The sequence below is a fragment of the Leuresthes tenuis genome, unplaced genomic scaffold (assembly GCF_036924035.1).
Source record: "Leuresthes tenuis unplaced genomic scaffold, fLeuTen1.0.hap1 SCAF_23, whole genome shotgun sequence".
Taxonomy (NCBI): Eukaryota; Metazoa; Chordata; class Actinopteri; order Atheriniformes; family Atherinopsidae; genus Leuresthes; species Leuresthes tenuis.
In genome coordinates, this window is record NW_027325377.1 from 16,121,043 (window position 1) to 16,139,355 (window position 18,313).

The 18,313-nt window shown below is 39.2% G+C and overlaps 1 protein-coding gene across 3 annotated transcripts in view; it reads right to left on the bottom strand.

Moving 5' to 3' along the window:
* The window catches only part of syt1a (synaptotagmin Ia), a 160,392-nt gene extending 158,635 nt beyond the window's left edge, over positions 1–1,757 (bottom strand). For all 3 annotated transcript variants that reach the window (XM_072377399.1, XM_072377396.1, XM_072377397.1), the window contains exon 1: positions 1,529–1,757. The gene's annotated coding sequence lies outside the window, so the exon portion shown is untranslated. The remainder of the gene's footprint in view (positions 1–1,528) is intronic.
* Between the last annotated feature and the right edge of the window lie 16,556 nt (positions 1,758–18,313).

Sequence of the window (18,313 nt, forward strand, 5' to 3'; positions counted from 1 at the left end):
CCCACTGTCTTGGTGTAAATGTGATCGGAGGATGTGTTGACCTTTCTCAGCCAGTGGAAGAATATGAGCTTGATTGTGACCCAAACTCATATCACAGTATTCACCCCAGTCAGGATTCATCGAAAAAGAGAGAAAAATACCAAATTGTTTTAAACAATTATTTCCAGCCAACAGCCCTTACAGCATCCATCAGCACACAGCCACAGCCTACAGGATTCAGTTAGTGCTTATGAAATGGAGAATCTGCAGAGGCTCCCAGAGAGTATGTAAACATAATCTCTACCTTGGGAAATTAGCTAAGGGGTCATTTATTTGGGTGTGGGAAACACAAAGCTCTTACTCTGTCCGTCACCTGGAAACAGTCTAACAAACGGGAGCCTCCTGGCTAATGTATTCCAACCACCAGGCTATACAGCAACACATTAGCAACCCGACCCCCCACCTTTCTTGCCTTTTTCTGTCTCCCACTGCATTGGCTTATCCTGCCTCCTGAGATATTAGGTAATCTGGGAGCAGGAGGTGATAAGCCATCTTTTTTTTTTTAACGATTTGTCAGTGAACATGAGCAACAATCACCATGGATTTGCTTGACGTGTTTGCACAGAGTCTGGAGCCACCCATTCCATGTGCACTGGACAGGAGCCAATCGGCACTCTATCAGTCAACCTGTGGGAGGTGATAAGCTTCCCTACAGCAAGGGGGTTCCCACCAATCACAATAACAAAAATATTTGTTAATCTAAGGAGTCAAAGTATCTTTATTTTATGGGTTCCTTATATAGACTTGTGCAAACAAAAACTTTTTTTATTATTATTTAAAATAAAACAAAAAAAAAAAACATCTTACAGAGATGAATAATTGTCATGAAAGAGTTTGAATAATTATGAGCAACAGATACAGCAGACAAATTCATGCAAGAGAAGGTCTCACTGCCTCTTGAAAGAATATTACAGCTCATTTGCGAATCAATAGCTTGCCTTTTTTTTTTTCTTTCTCTTCAAAATAAATCCATCACAACTGAAAGATGAAGAAGGGGAAAAAATAAATAAGACAGAACATCAGATCAACAGCCTATCAATTTTATCTGATGGAGCTAGGTGAGCAAACAGGGGGATTAGCTTCTATAGGATGAAAGCAGCTGCTTGTCTTCTGTCTCAATTTCCCTCCCCTCCTCCTTTCATCTGCCCACACATTGTGGTCTCCCCTCGCAACGAGAGACACGTTCTATATGTAGCATTCTTGCTATCGCCAGCTGCGCTCCACCCCGTACCTACAGCAGATTCCAAGCACGCCAAAAAACCTTTCTGTGCACATGGCAATGAAAGGCGCGGCAAAAATGCTGTTTTGAGTAAGGGCTGGGAGTTTTGGGCAAAGAGTACTTCCTATGCCCTCACAACAGCAACCCAACCTGATTAAGTCACCTAGACAAACGGATAACACTCACACATCACTCAGTCACACACATACAAGAGACACTCTTGTTGCTCTGTAACTTCTAGAGTAGCCCAAAAAGAAAACATGCTCTTACCTGGCAACAGCAACACACTTTCAGCTCCAAATCTGCTTGCCCTGATGAGAAGGCTCGCTCATATGGAGTAAGGAGTCTTGGAAAGAGAGAGTGTGTTTTGTGTGTGGGTTGGAGAGAAAGAAAGATGGAGAGAGAGCTGGGAGGGAAAGTGAGAGGTGGAGCCTCGATCTGGGAAGAGAAAGAGGGCTGGGTGATGACTCTGTCTGCTGTCTATATAGCCACTCTTGTGGGAGCAGAGTGGATGGCGCTAGATTATCTTCTGTTCAAACACACACACACACAGCGGATGCACCTCATGCAAGGCTTGAAGAAAAAAAAAAACAAAAAAAAAACCCATGGAGGAGGAGGTGTGAGAGAGACAGAAGAGACTGAGCTGTTTAAGCCAGCATCGTCACGCAGCAGCTCCAAGGAATCCCTCCAGTAAGATGGGCACTACATCACTGAGTCCTTGGCTGTGATTGGCTGGGTAAGGAGGAGACGCCAAGTATGGTGGGTAAAGCTATGTAACCTAAGATGACCCTTTAGTCACCTATTAACATGCCCTTTCCATTTCTCTCCTGTGAGTGCACATCACCGTTGAGGACACTTGGGGAAAAAAAACCTCTCCTGGGATCTTAGGTGTATGCGTTTCTTTGCCAGTACATAGTAATTCCCAACCTGCCCTTGCATGTGAATACAAAAAACACACAAGCATGCACACATCACTTTACAAGATCTTGTCCATGAGGGCAGGCTGATTTCCCCAGAGGCAACAATGAGCATGTCATCAGAAAAACAACACCTGCATGGACAATTTTTCATTCGAGTAACTGGATATTAAGTCATGTTGACCTCAATACCAACCAAGAGGGATTACAGATCATTTAAACCTATAAGTAACAACAGGTTACATTATATTGATTATTTGAAATGCTCTTCAAGTCTTCAACGTTGCTGGGGATTAATATCTTGCAAATTAGAACTCTTGCAGCTGACAAACTATCACTCGGTTAATTCTAAATAAAACTGTAAATCTAATGGAAAGGCTTAAAATTAAAAAAAATTCTAAAAAAAAATCTATACAATGACGTGCTTTCAAAGCAAACACTTGATACAAGATTCATGAATAGGAAAAGGTGCCTTGAGTATAAGTTCTCCATCAGTTGCATGTAATGAATACAAGCAGTGACTGGCAGCAACCACAGGTGACACAGAAATAAATAGAACACTGTCATATGCTTTCCCAAGAAAACATAAAACCAGTCCCCATTATATGTAAGGTGCTGCTCAGGAGGGCTGCAAGTTCTCTTTAGTGCATACAATACCATAATCATTGCAGGCTACTTTTCATTAGCTGGGAAGTGGTGAAATTGTCTACTACTTCCTTGTCTTGTCCATTTCTCTTCTACAGTCCAAACACCTGCAGGTTAGGTTAACCAAAGCCTGTACAATCTCCACAGGTGTGAAAATGAGTGTGAGATAATCTGTGTCTATGCAGATCTCTGTGATAGGCTGGCACGCCATTGCAGTTTATCAGCTGTGATATATATATATAAAAAATCATTAACCAAAGAATATGAATGTATGAACAAGTATGCACGTAAAAGATTCAATTTATGCTTACATATTAAATTTAAATTTTTTTTTTTTTTTAAAAACATGGCATATTTGCCATGTCAATTCTTCATTTACAAAACAGGTTATTTCCTTCAGCAAAGGGTACCGGGGCTTTAGAGGCAGGCCTTCATTTCATATTTTGTGATATTATTGACTTGTCTTATGTTTCTACTGTTTTATTTGAATGTCTCAAAAAAAGGAAATCTGGAATGGTGCCACAAACAGTCGCACCTAATTTCCACATACCTGTAACAACTGGTGTTGTATCAACATCAGTTTCCTCATCGAGATCCACTCATCTCTAGCTCCGCACCGTCCAAACAGCAGAAGAACTGCAAGTTCACCGAAAACTCGCTCCCGATGTTCTATACTGCGGAGCTACAGCAGGAGACCTGAAAATCATTTGCACAGCTATTTATTATATACTAAAAGTTAAATGCAGCTTACATAACTGGCTCCATTTTAAAACAAGACTTGGAAAAAAAAAATGTCAGATGTCATTTCTAGAACATCTCCGAGTCTGATACATGAGCCTCCATAAACGCAGGGGAGGGAAACTGTATCTGATGTTGAACTGCCAGCTATCTGAATACTTCTCCTCTTCCATCATAGAAAACTTAAGACTTAAAAAAATCTCACAACTTGAATGTTGTGGAATAATAAGTCAGTAGCATGAAATTGAAAGAATTCTCATCGTCTTTTTTAAAGAAAACGGGGGGAACGGTGTCCGATGGCATCGATTCCAGTCACTGGTGTATAAACAAATGGATACAACCCCAAAGCTCTATAATCAGCATAAGTGTGCAATCGTACAACAGCACAAGAGCTTTTTTTGACTCCTGGGTTTTATTCAGGAGAACACTGTAATACAAAAACCCAACTAGCTTGTTGAAAAAGACAGGATGTATATGAGGAACTCCAGGTGGTTGAATTTATATAGTAAACTATATATCAATATATATAGTAAACTATATAAATAGCTGAATTGATGTAGTTTACTCTATAAATTCAACTATAGTCTTTAAGACTATTGTCTTAAATGTAAAATCAGTGTTTGACTCCAAAAAGAACATCATTAATAGGATGACTGAAGTGACTTTGTAAGAAAGTGAGCAACACTGCACAAAAAAAATAAAAAAAATAAATAATTGGCTGCCCTCTGTCTCCCATATCCACCATCTACAACTCCCGCTGCCTCAACAGGGCCAGAACCATTTGGAAAGACAGTACACACCCTGGTTTCCATTTCTTCAACCTGTTGCCTTCTGGCAGGCGTTTCAGATCCATACTGGCCAAAACAAATAGACTCAGGGACAGCTTCTTTACGAAAGCTGTCACCATACTAAACTCAAATGTGCACTAATTATATATGCCTATCTGCCTGTTTGTTGTGTATTTTTACTTTTTATTTAATTTACTTTTACACTTGTCATCTATATATTGGGCTAAGTGGACCTTGAGGGAGCTGCTCTTAAATCTCATTGTACAATGGACAATGACAATAAAAGCTTTGTATTCTGAAGTACACAAAAGAAAATTTCACTTTATTGTGATACAACATAAAGATGACTGAATTTACAAGCAAGTTTTGCCATTTTACATAAATGCTGCAACAGAGGACAAAATATATAACAATGGGTGGATCCCTAAATGCTTTTTATACGACAATTCTTGAGTCAAAGCAGCAAAACAAACACGGACTGAAAAGAAAAATGAAAAAAAAACAAAAACAAAAAAACACTATACTTGGATTAAAGTAGAACATCACAGAGGCTGCTGATGCCTTTCATCAACTATATGGACAATCTGTGGAATAACTGAAAATGGAAATTATCATTACATCCACGTTAAGCTTTAACCAAATCACCTGAGCTTCATCAGCAGGTGGTGACAATGGAATTTAAATTCTAGCATATGCAAATTAATAGGCACACTCCATTTGCTGATGATCATATTAAATGAGCAGTGTTGAGGACATTTTTTTTTTCAAGCATTTCTGAAATTAACTTGGAACCTCAGTTGACTGATCAAGTCTAATAAAGTCAATACAGACTTTCTGCCATATTCATTGATGATTTCAGGTCAATACATTTTTGACAAATTACTGTAATTTTGTTCATAGTTTTCTGTTGTCAGAAGAAAATATTCTGAAAGAGTTAAACCTCTTGCCCTTGTGTGTCCCTTTCCAAGGCTCTGTCCCTGAGGTGCAAATACGGCTGTAATACCACTTTGTCTTCATATGGACATGATTGTTGGTTCTGGAGGGGCTCCATAGTTTTACTATCAACAGCGTGAATGCCAGCTGCAACCCACCTGGTCCTGCTCAGGAATAGTTTGGGCCCAGTCATGGACCTGGCCCTTCCCCAACCAGCCGACCCCAAAAGAGAAGCAGCAGGCTCCACTCCAGCAGCCTGGCTCTGGAGGACAGAGGTGTTTCGAGAGCCCCATAAACAACGGGGCACCAAACATTACCGACCCCTATCTGTACAAGCAGTGTCCTCTGTCACAGATTCCCTTCTAACAGGCTCAGAGCAAAATCAAAGTGACAATATAAATCATGTGATGTGGAAAATAATTAGACTGCCAATAAAGGACCCCCCCCCCCCCCTTCCTACACACAGCTGACAGCAGATTCCTTCATGGCTCAAGAAGTGATAAAAATGCAAATATACTGGTTCTGAATGTGGCCACTACAGCTACTTAACAGAAACCTGATATTTAGCTAAACTTATAACTTAGATAAATATATGCAAGAAGAATCATCTAAAACATTTAGTCCTTGCAAAACTGCATAAGTCATTCACAAGGCTACATAATGGTGCTCGTAAGCAAAGTACGAAATATCATCAGAAGCTGTTCATATTTATTCTGTCCAAGAAACCATCCAACTGCTTTCCTCAACTGACTAGGAGGAGACTTTTGTCTGATTAATCCAGTCAACAATAGTTACTCATTAGGAAATGTCACAAGGCCACCGATTGTTTTCATGCTCCCAACCCAGCCGCCTGCTAACAAGGACTATTCTTTAGAGGCCTTAGTCATCCACACCTGGCTGTGTAGATCAAACCCTGCTTCAGTCAAATCAGCTCTTCACCAGTGTGTGATTCATAGAGGAGAGGCTTGCTCTGCCCTTACTGTCTGCACACACAGTGCCCCAGGAAGCCTGTCGTTTCGCTCTTGTTTACAGATCGACAGCATCTCTGGGAGAAGCAGGGCAACAGCCTGTGACAGACTGATGGATGATGTGACACTCATGTGCCTCTGTGTCATCCCGACATCCATCTCTCCTTTTCTCCCCTCACTAACTCACACCCTTCGCCTAAGGGGAGGATACAGGATTGCAAATGGATATGCATGTTGATGACGCTTAAAGTTGTACCTTGCTTTCAAAGCATGCAGCTGGATGTAACGAAAAGCCTGATGGGTAAACAGTGGGCGGCTGTCAGCTTGCCTGACTGTTAAAAACAAAATGACAAGGCTAGATCTTCTGCAGATGACAATGCTCAGGAGTGGGGAAGAGCAGGCAAAATGTGTGACAAGAGGAGGTTACAGGACACAAGGGCACCAACTGAATATGCATAGAAATGAGATAGATTCCCAAGAAATTACACATCAAGAGGTCACTTTAAAGAGAGAGAAAAAAAAAAAAAACAGACAGCTTTACTGACAGATACTAAAGAAAATGTCATGCCAGTTATTGACTTATAAATTGACGCTGTATAGTTCAAATATACAAACAAGATGACCCACAACATAAATGCTGCTCACTTAAAAAAAAATAATGAGAAGTAATTTGAATCCAGTCAGTATTTAATTAGAATTTCTTAAACTGGACCTAATCAGTGCTTTGATAAGGCAGACAGCAATAGGCCACCGGAATTCAAATTAGGAACTTAAGACGTCTCTCAAAAATGTTTCCAATTCCCCATATCTGCAAAGGGTGTAAACACCATTAAATAATGCTTTCTGTGGTGCCAAATCTTTTTATTGATTTTAACATCCCAGCCTTCACTTAGACCCTCCAACCAGATATTAAAAGAAAATGAGGACCACAAGGCTCACAGTTGATATTCAACAACTCCTTGGTGTTATCAACCACACCCTCTGATTCTTAATGTGTGCAGCAAAAAACATCAATAGTGTTTCTCCACAACGCCTCATGATGTGGAACCTGGTACTTTAAAGCTAATCTTAACATGCTAGTTTTGGCATTTGGCAGCATAAATGCATCTGTTGAAAAATAGCAGATCGCTGAATAATTCACAACAATGCTTGTAATTTTGCAAAGCCATTAACTGGGAAACGGCAAATGTGGTCAACAACAACTATTTTCTTCCACTCATGAATGAATACTGTCAAAGGTCATCAGCCATGCACTTTCAAGTGAATTAAGCCATCCTTTTGAAGACAACTAAATGCTGCTTGCCATTAGTCCCAGAGGATTTTCACTCCTCTTTTTTTTTTTTCTTCCACAGGCAGAGGCTCTGCTCTGGTGATGGGTCAATCAGGGTGTAGTGCTCCAAGGCTTTGTTGTATCGCTAATCTGCCTCTTCAGACGTCTATGCCCATCTTCTCCTCACCAACATCTCTGAGGCTGTTCAAATCTGATATTATCATGTGTCCTGGCTGAACCAATCACTAGAGGAAGCTGCAAAGTATGCATATTTAAACCTGGTATCAAAATGCATCCCCACATGCCTCTTGAGTGACCAATTTTGATCTCAGTGACCCAGTGGATATGCAAATAACCATGCAACATATATTATTCCCCACAATAAACGCACCATTAATGCAGTGAGCCACAAAAACCTGCTGGCAAGTAGTTGACGTTTAACTGACTGCATTGCATCTACATTTGTTGACAACAACCTAAAAAGGTACCTCGTTTGATCCCTTTATCAATCTCATCACCCACCCCCCCCTCCCCTCCCCTCCTTTCATGAGATAAGCAAGATAAAATAGTGAAAACTCAAAAATCCACTGCTTGTGTAAATCTGAGTCAGTAAGTTGTCCTTCAAGTGTGATCATACCTGTACTTGGGTCTGAACTGACTATCTAACATTGTGTTTAGAGCCATACTGGAAATCATAAAGAACTGAGCAGATACAAGACATGCATGCATGTTAAGCTAAAAACATATCAGGTCATAATGTTTATAAATCAGATAACAGTGGTAATGGCACCAAACTAAAATAAATTAATAAATAAATATACATGTACCCTGTAATGTTTTTCCACCACAGAACCTCCTATTGGTTTCTGTTGTTATGTAAAATTGAATTCAGGCGATTAAACCTGAGTAAAGACATGCTGAGGTAATTCTCTAAATGCACTGAGCACGACTAACTAAATGGAAAGCAGGGCAATAATAAGATCAACTTACAGCAGCAAGCATTCTTAGAGAAGACAATATCCTATGACATTAATACTTAATCCACTATGATATTCTTCTTCATTCTTATAGGATAAGCTTTAAAAACTCTATGCGTTATGAGCTCATAAAAATATATTCCAAGTAACGTCTGCAGCAATTCCTTTTCTGAGTGCATCCAGAGGTCCAACCAACCGTGGTGCACAACTTGCCCTTAAGATGTTCACACCAGCCATGCATCAACACCAACACATATCTAAACCCATATGATCCAACATTGACTGGTCTATCAGTCTAGTTAATTTCACATGCTCGATAAATGAAAGCCCAACATTTTCCGATGACAGCAAAAAGAAAAAAACTAAAAGAAAAAAGCCACATCTCCACTTATGTGCCTTGCGGTCTATACTTACAGGTAGTGCTTGTTATATTGATAGATTGGTGAAATGACTTGATGTATTTCTACTCAACCAAGGGTTTTGGGTTTTTCAATTATTGGCTGGATAAAAGAGCAGCTGAAGACATTACCTTGGTTTTATTGATAAGTACATTTGTTGTTTTTTGTGGTTAGGGCAGTTTGTTTTTATGGTATGTGAAAAACATTAAATTACTTATTTTGAGTATATGTATTTAATGAAGTATTTAATGAAATTAAATCAAATGGAAATTTCGAAGTAGCCATAAAATAGCTCCCATTGTTATGAGTAATATCTTGTGTGATTTTGACCAAGTATCAAAACGAGCACACATCTGTGCCTCCGTGTTAGCCCTGTGATGGACTGACAACCTGTTCACCCCATTACAGACAGGATAAGCTCCAGCATATTCTGCATTGTAAAACCACCTTAAATCCACCTTCCCCCACTCAGTATAGATAACTTTAACTCATTATTCTCAACCCTTTTGAAAAAGTAATGACAAACCACACAGGGTCTGGTGGCAGTGCAAATGACAATTTTGTTCATTTTAGCAAATGCACTGCTGGCCATCTGGGTCCATTGACTCAATATCAACAGCTACATAATCCAAGCAACTCATGTCAATCTATTCAAAATTGAAAGGCAGAATTAAACCATTTTTTCTGTCCCTTATCCAAGAGGGATCCAATATTAAAGGGGAGCAAACAGTTGTCACCCCCTAATCCCACCTCCTCCTCTCTTCCAGGACAAAGCACTGCTACACTTTAGTGATGAATTCACAGTGTTGCAGGAAGGAAAGCAACAAACACCCTCATCGCCAGATCAAGATCCTGCTCTCCATACATACACAAGCATCTGTCCCCTTCTTCTATAATTCAGCTGTCATCAACAGTCTCTGAATAAAAATCTGAATGCACTCAGAGATTTACATCAATCTCATTTCCCTATAATCCTGCCTTTAAATCACATTAAAGTTGATGAAGACAGGAGTTATGTTTTTTACCCAGCCAGCCAAGAGTTTGGATAACGGCTCTCTTCAAGTCTTTCTCAAGTCACATACAAAAGTCTGAGGGAGATACAGGACCGTAGATGTCTGGCAGATACTGAACAATTTCAGTACTGAGCAAATTGTTGTGCCACAAGCATCACTGGTGTTGTGTTCAAGGCCAAATTATTAAATCGTTGTCTCTGCTTCATTGCAGCCGTTGTTTCACTGATGATTTGCAATTGTGTTGTTTTCATCCAGTGGGTCAGTTCTTAGTATGGGTACCATCCTCATCATGTGTGGAAAGTCGGTTATTTTTAGTTGAGCAATCATGTGACATCAGTGCAAAGCCAAGTCTCACAGCTGTAGGCTACAATGACATGTTACAAATCCACAGCTCCCAGATCATAATATATTCTATAGATTTCCGGTTACCTAGACAATCATCACCTTCAAAGAGTTTTTATGCTGTGTAACACTGTTGATGCATTGTTATCCCGGTCTGAAATCATTATCTGCAGACCTTATTCTGCTCAGTAATTTTAATGTAGGAACAACCCCCTAATTTGAGAGTTACTTGGTAACAATAAGAAAGAAAAGAAGGTTAATGTAATTGCTGATTCTCCAAAGATACAGGAAATCAACTGGTTCAGAACTATTAACCCTTCTACAAATCATTAATTTATACAGTTTGGATACTGCTCAAATGTGGACTGCTTGACGAAGTTTGAATTATTCATTTATGCATAATGACATCTAAGTACCCAATGTATGCAAAATCCACAAAAGAAGCAGGTGAAGGCCAAACTGAAAATGAATACTTCTCACGAGGACTGCTGAAAACTCCTTTCCTTTGTTGGGAAAGGAAAGCTGCCATTAACACCACAAAGAGAGGCTGTTTCTGTCACATTTGTGGCAAACTACACTTCCAAAAGAGGCAGGGTAATTATGAGGCGTCAGTCTGCAATACATCCCCTGGATTCAAAAATAAAACAGAGCAGAAACAATGAGGTTCTCATGAAGATTAAAGAGCTTTGTTGCAAAGCAGAGCCACTCACACCTGTATGGGTTAGAGCTGATCTCAGGGCCAGAACAATTAACCACAAGGTGGTTAAGCAGAACAGATAGGAGCCACTGACACCCTATAATTTTTTCCTGCACAGCATCATCTATAATTTAGCTCATTACAAAACTCATACATTAAAAAGAGTACTGAAATGTACTCAATTGGGTAGTTTATTTTATTTCCCTTTGTCTTTGCTATGTTCCGAAGAAGGAAAGATTAGTCATACACTCGTACTAGATACAGCTTGATGTTCTCCACTGCAACTTCCAGCCACAATTCTCCCACAGCTCAGAGAAAATTGTTTGATTAGATGGTTTCAGAGTGTAGGGGAATAAAAAGGAGGTTGACCCTAATACGAGTTAAACTTGGAGGATGATTCTGCTGAAAACCTAATCAGAAAGTTTCTTTTATCAAAGTGTTCTGGTTAACTTTTAAAACAGCTGGTGGTAAGAGAATGAAGGATTGCCAGGTGTAATGTGGGCACTCCGCTTTCACAGGTGGTTAATGTTATGAGCACAGTCCAAGACACCGGAGTGGAATGTAATGCTCAGGTGTGTTTTTTTTTGTTTTGTTTTTAAGGACAAAGTTTACAATAAGGGGCTGGAGAAAACTAAGCATTATTGCCTTTCATGTAAGAAGAAAAAAAAACACCCATGACCATCCCTGTAAACCTGAACCATGGCCCATGATTGTCTATCATAAATAATTCAAGAAGGCCAGAACTTGTGAACACTGCAGGTCTCATGTTGTCTTATTCATATCTGAGCATTCTGTGGCTTTCCTCCAACTAGAGGGTTTTGCTGAACTATTGGGACTTCTGGGATAGGCGACCTTAAATTGAATTAAGGGAGTATAGAAAATGACAGACTGATGTTTAAACTACAACCATTTATGTGTAGATCTGCAAGTTTACGGAGTGTACTTGAATGCAACATCAAGTCTATCCGGCTTTGACGTAGCAAGAGATATACATTTATGACGTACCTTGAACACACTATCAAGTGCCTTGTTTTCTGCAGTTTATCCTGCAGCTTGACCTTGTCAAAGCAATGTAGGCTCCCTCTATCTCGTACAGTATTGTCCTACTGTAACGCTACCATAACTAACATACCCTCACCAAGAAATGTTCCATTTTACAAATATAGTGGCCCTTTTATAGCCCATTTGCCATTATAAGTTGTGTCACGTTTTATGTTTTGATTATCTTGTTTTCAGGTCTTTTATCATGTTTTTGTCATGTTTCTTCCCCCGTCACTTAGCTTCACAGCTGCATGTCGTCACCAATCACCCCCCACCATATATAGTTTCCAGGTTTCCATCAGTCATGCCACAGTTTCATCTTGTTAAGTCAGGTTTTGCCACCATAGTATCGTAGTCTTATTTTTTTCTCGTTCTTCATAGTCTTGTTCATTATTTTTCCATAGTCTTGTTATTTATAAATCATAGTCTTGTCTTGCTTTGTTTCACAGCTTAGTATTTCTGATAACCGCGCTTTTTGTTCATGCCCTTTGGAATAAACCTTTGTTGATTCTGAAGTCTGCATCTGGGTCCTCCCTTCTCGCACCACAGTCCTGACAAGGTGATAAAACACCAGCTTGAAAACATCCCTCTTGAAACTATGTTATTCTACTTAAGAGAATATTTACTTGTCTGCATCTTGTAGAATAAAACAAACCATCATTAACGCATATCTGCACAATCTTTACAACCATGTTAAATTAAAAATAAGTCATTTTGGTTCTTTATGAAAAATATTAAGAAAAAATATTTTTACTTTAACTATAGAGGCTTACAAATGACAGAACTCTAATTCTTTGTTACAAAGATGTGTTGCATGTTTAATGAGTTTGGAGTGTAAATATAGTAAATAAGATCACAGGAAATGATTGAGTAGTGACTTTAGAATGTGCTCGAAGTAATTTGAAAAAAAAATAAAAATCCTCCCTGCACATTTCTCAGCTGGCTATTCCATATCCCTGTTGAAAGGACTGTGAGTAAAGCTTTTTAGATAAAAGCAGCCTCATCTTCAGATGTAATTTACAACCATTTCAGCCAATTTTCAATAGATGGGCCCTCGACCATTATTTTAAGATATTACGGTGATACAAGACGGAGATTGGAATTTAATAAAAGCTACAAGGTGTACAATTCTACTGGAAAATGTAGCTCTTGGGTTATAAATGTCTTTGTGAATAAGGAAACAAGGATGTATTATTCTGACAACCATTTAAATAAGTGAATGTGAAAGCCTTAACAGTTGTCATGCCAGCATTAAAGTCTCTAAGATGGCATTCCCTCAACGTGAGACATAGATGGTGAATATTCACATTCATCTAAACAACAAGACAGCAGGAACAATTTTCTGATCATTTGAGTTGCTTTGAAAAAATAATAATCAGCCAGAATAGCAACTGTGCCCGTGTTCTGATTAACATCTAATGTCAAGAGCTGTTACTAGACTGATATCAATAACTAATCTTCAACACATTTACATGTGCTTTCAGCCAGTCCTGTCTAAAAGAAAAACACACATTTTCATTTTTAGCTTTGAGCAGCCCAGTCTTACTATTCCTCCAAAATAATTCACCAATCATTACCACAGCATGGCCCAGTCTGACTAGAAGGGCTGATTGCAGCTCATCAGCCTGTCAGCTGGAAGTGCATACTGAATGGAGTCCATGGTCGAGTGGTTTTCCCGACTGCCACATTTTCCTCACTTGACTGCAAATCAAACGGCTGTTGTTTTAGCCTTAGGATCAGTTCATTTGTGGAAAAGATGAGAGAAGGTGGATTATCCAGCACGTCTCTGCCTGTTTATATTCTCCATTCAGAATGCAAGGAGAGAGGCTAAGAGAGGCTTATCATTTAAGATACAGATGAAGAGCCACTGAAGTGAATGCGGTCCGTGTGGACCTGCTGTGTCACATCATGTGATCAACTGGTTTTGCCATCCTCTGCCTGCAAGAGAGGTGCCACTGTGCAGTGCCATAATAGCAGAGGCCTCTTCCCTGTGAAATCAAAGCTGAGCTTATCATACATATTTAACTTCTGAGAAGTCTTTCCATCCTATGAACACATTTCCCAGCATGCACTGCAGTCTTCTGGTTGCTTAACAAGATTGGCCGCGTTTCCCAGATTTGCTAAGAAGCTCTTAAGAGTTTCTAAGCAAATCTGGGAAATGTGGTCACTAACAGTAACAATGTTCTAATGCAATTCTGAACTCAATCCCCAGCCCTGGGGCAGTGTGAGTTAAATGTCCTTCCTGATGGTGACTGATTCTCGTGGTACCAATTGTAAACTATGGATTTCAAGCAAAAAAATAAATAAAAATAAAAGTTGTTCTCTCTATTTGCACAACATGTGCCTTTTAGAATTAGCCGTTCTACAGTCAACTGGAAAACATTTTATTTCCAGGGCAGTTCTCTTAGAGCTAGAATATAATTTTCACACATCAATTACTTCATTTGCAAATAAAGCACCATGTGAACAGCAAATATCACATTATGTCTCTCAATTATGTTTTAATTAGAGGACAGTAATGTGTTCTGAGAAGGCAAATATGCAAATCAGTTCCAAATCTTTTTATTTTATTTTTTTGCCCATGCCAGCTTACTGGCTAAAGACATAGTAGTCCAAGTAGACAATCTCCCACACAAGTTCATATCACTTTATATTAATTTTTGAAGCAGATGGATCCTTGAATAGAGATTCACAAAATGCAGTGAAGAACAAAGTCAGTGACAGCAGGGAGATTTAGAATTGTGCAGAGCACCAGCAGGTTAAAATATAGCAGTCACACAGCACGACACATGCACTCAACCTGGACGTCATGATTCCACAGTTTCTTGAAACTATGCTGGATAGAAACATGTTAAACTTTTCTTTGTCAGACTGACTGTTTCAACTCTAATATGGAGCACCAAATTACACAAATTAGGATTCTCTCTGTGAGGTCCAAAAGCTAGTAGCCACAGAGGCTAACTTTTGTGGCCAATTTCAGTTAGCCACATCCAAAGTTGATTGGTCATATAATGATTAGAGCATCATAGAAAGATTGCATCTCATTAAATTCTGAACAGAAAGTAGTTTCTTGACAAGAGTCTCAAAGTCATTCACCATGTTTGCATATAAAACAAATAAGAATGTCCCTTTAATTTCAGTATTTCCATTTTTACTCACAGAGCAGGTGATGTCTATGCAAGTTTCTTGAACAAAAAATAATGTTTACCCGTGTCAACTGGCAAATGGATGAGGCTATTTAATGTAAAAAAAAAAAAAAAGGCTTGGAGTAGACCTACCTTCTGTGGGAGTGACGACATGATGGGCAGGCAGCAGGGTGCAACACTCATTTTGATCATCTTGTGCAACATGCTCTCATCTTCCATGGAGACGATGGAGCCCCTACAAGGAAAAATATTAACGAAAATAGAGAAAGTGAGACGTCATCAAATATTTGTTCTGTAAGCCCAGGATGGATGTAACTTACAATTAAACTCCGTGTTACAGAAGAAGAATTATTCCAACAATGCTGCATAAATTTTAAATTATACTAGAGGAGCTTGTTGATTGTCACTGACTGCTTTGCGCTCAGAGCAGAAATAATTCTTAAAACCAAATTTCTATCTTCTAATCACAGATTACAACTGACAAAGTAGTTGTTAATCAGTCTGTCTGGAGTGCAAATCACTACCGTGCAGACGAGGTGCATGCTCCACTCCAGTCCACCTAAAAAAAAAAATTTAAAAATCCTCTGCTCAGAAATTGCCGTCCTCAACAGCCCGTAACAAGATGAGTCCCATCCCATCTGCACCGACGGCCGGCGAGCGGATCCACAAATGGAACGCTGCATCTAGAGAGTTTGCAAAGGTCTTGTTAAAAAGAACAGAACAGCAACATGGAAATGTTGTAAATAAGCACCTCAAAAAGGTACAAGTAATTCATTTATTATTGCACGTCCCAGATAAAACCCCTGGCAAAAATGATGGAATCCCCACTTTAAGGATGTTTGTTCAACTGTCTTATTTAAAAAGAAAAGAAAAACTTCAAAGCTTCAGGACAGAAAACTCAAAGCAATATGCCTTGGAAACAGAGAATTCACCTACTGAAGGAAAAGGTTGATACGTCCAGGAAAGCCACATGTAAAGCATCGCTAATAGCCAAACAGATGAAAATAAAGTTATGTTGGACCCAAGAGAACCAGTCATGTGCTGCGGATGAAAGTGATAACCAATGATGAATCACCAATCTGCGTTGGACAAGGAGATTAGAGGGAAAAAATAAATAAGTGGGAAAGCCTATCTGACAACTCCTTAACAAGAAAGTTGGAATCTGACTGGTGAAGAATACTGTTTTTCATTAATAGCATTAATGCCTCAAATAATTAAAATTCTCATAAAAGCCAGAGGATGTACAACAAAGTTCTTTTATCTGGTTCATGATTCCATCATTTTTTCCAACTATTTTTAACTACAACTATTACATTTAAAAATAATTTAACTAAAAAGTTATGCGTCATTATCACAGGAAATGCTAAATGACCCTCGAGGAGCGAAGCAAAAGCAGTGTACACCTCAACTGAAGCTATTAACATATTTTCATTTTACAACTAATGGTCCACAACACTCTTAACCTCTTTCAGAAAATTTACCAAAAACAAAGCGACACCAGCTAAAACTAAAAAAATTAAATAAAATAAAATTTAAAAAAAGGACATAGACGTATCTGGATTTGAACAGAAATGCGTTGTAACACTACCAGACGCTCGGTAAGCTCACACTTTGCTAATATTAACCAATTTCAGACTCAAATTAACTTAATGCAAGATAATAGTTAGAATAACCTCTAAATTCTTACCTTGCTGGTCAGGCATCTTGAAATGGTCTTCCTGATAGGGCAGAGAAACACCTGCTGTTGGCCTTAATTGCATAACTGACAAACTAGCTCGTTGCCAAGGGAACAGGTGTCGCTAATTAGAGTAGCTATGTAATTAACTCAAAGCAGCAGCAATAAGAACAGCAAAAACACTCTGTATTGTCCAGAGACCAAAAGCAATATGACATGATGCTTAGTTTTGGTATATCACCAATTGAACATAGCCAACTTTTGGCCTCAACTGGCCAAATTGAGTTGCTACTTGCTATTACTGCTAAACTGAAACATTTTGTTCTTTTTTTGTTGTTATTGCAAGTCAGCTCATTGACACATTATTTTAGACTCTTACATTGCTCATTTAACCGGTGCTTTTATTTAAAATGTTATCTAAAATAATCACCCTTTGTTTTTTACGAGTTATTCTGATAAAGTCCAGTCATCCTTTTAAGATCTTTTTGTTGTTGTTGTGATTTTTAGATGGGCATGCGGCTCTGATTAGGCATGCTTAATCTGATGTCAAATTTAGCAACATTAGGTGCCTGAAGTAGCTCAGGTCTCACTTCATATTCGTCTTACCAATGACTAGTGAAGTAAAAGTAGACAGGTGCTTTAGCAGGTGGTGGAGTGGCCAAATAGAGCCTGTAACGGTAAAATAATGTCCACAATAAAGGCCACGAGGGGCTCCTACAGGCTTTTATCTGGCTGAGGCGAGAGATAAAGCAAAAAACATGCGAGAGAGCATCATTACAAGTCCATCTACACTCTTTATCTAATCACTAATAGCTTTGGAGAGGAGTTTCACAACCCTCAACACTGCTCTTTCACGATGTTTCCCGCAATATCCCCTCTTACCGCCAGCCATTATGTAAATTAGAATACAAAATATTCTGTTCCCGTACTCTTGCACCCTCTTGGTGTCTTTGATTCCATATGCCACAGTCAAGATGACCTTTTTCTGGTGATGCATGCCAAAGTAACAGTGATCTCTTGTGGACTGGCAGTGATTTTAACATCTGATGTGTCTGTCACATTTCCAGGGTTATTCAGAATACATTAAGAGTCTGTCAGCAATCTCAATGCATGGATGATCTCACAATAAGACAAACAATTGAGGGATGATAATGTTGGTGGAAGTACTGAGCTTATTTCTTTCTGAGTTAAAGGTCAGTATTTCACATGTGTTCCTTAAGGCCACTTCATACCCGTCAGTAAGAGCTTTTCCCGGATCTATACCATCATGCACCCAGTGGATGATTCCTGCTAGTGTTGTGTCATGGGTAGCACCACGTGGAGAATGACCTTTTAAGCCATGTGTCACCTGCCCGTGATGCTCTGGGAGGCCCTCTCAGCATAGCGTGTCTGAATGTCAGTGTCGCAACGCTCCACCGAAGCAACAAGAGCTCAGAAAACAGTGAAAAGGGAAAGAGGAAACGCAACAGAAAAAAAAATATTTGGTCTCGAGCACAGCCACCCATTT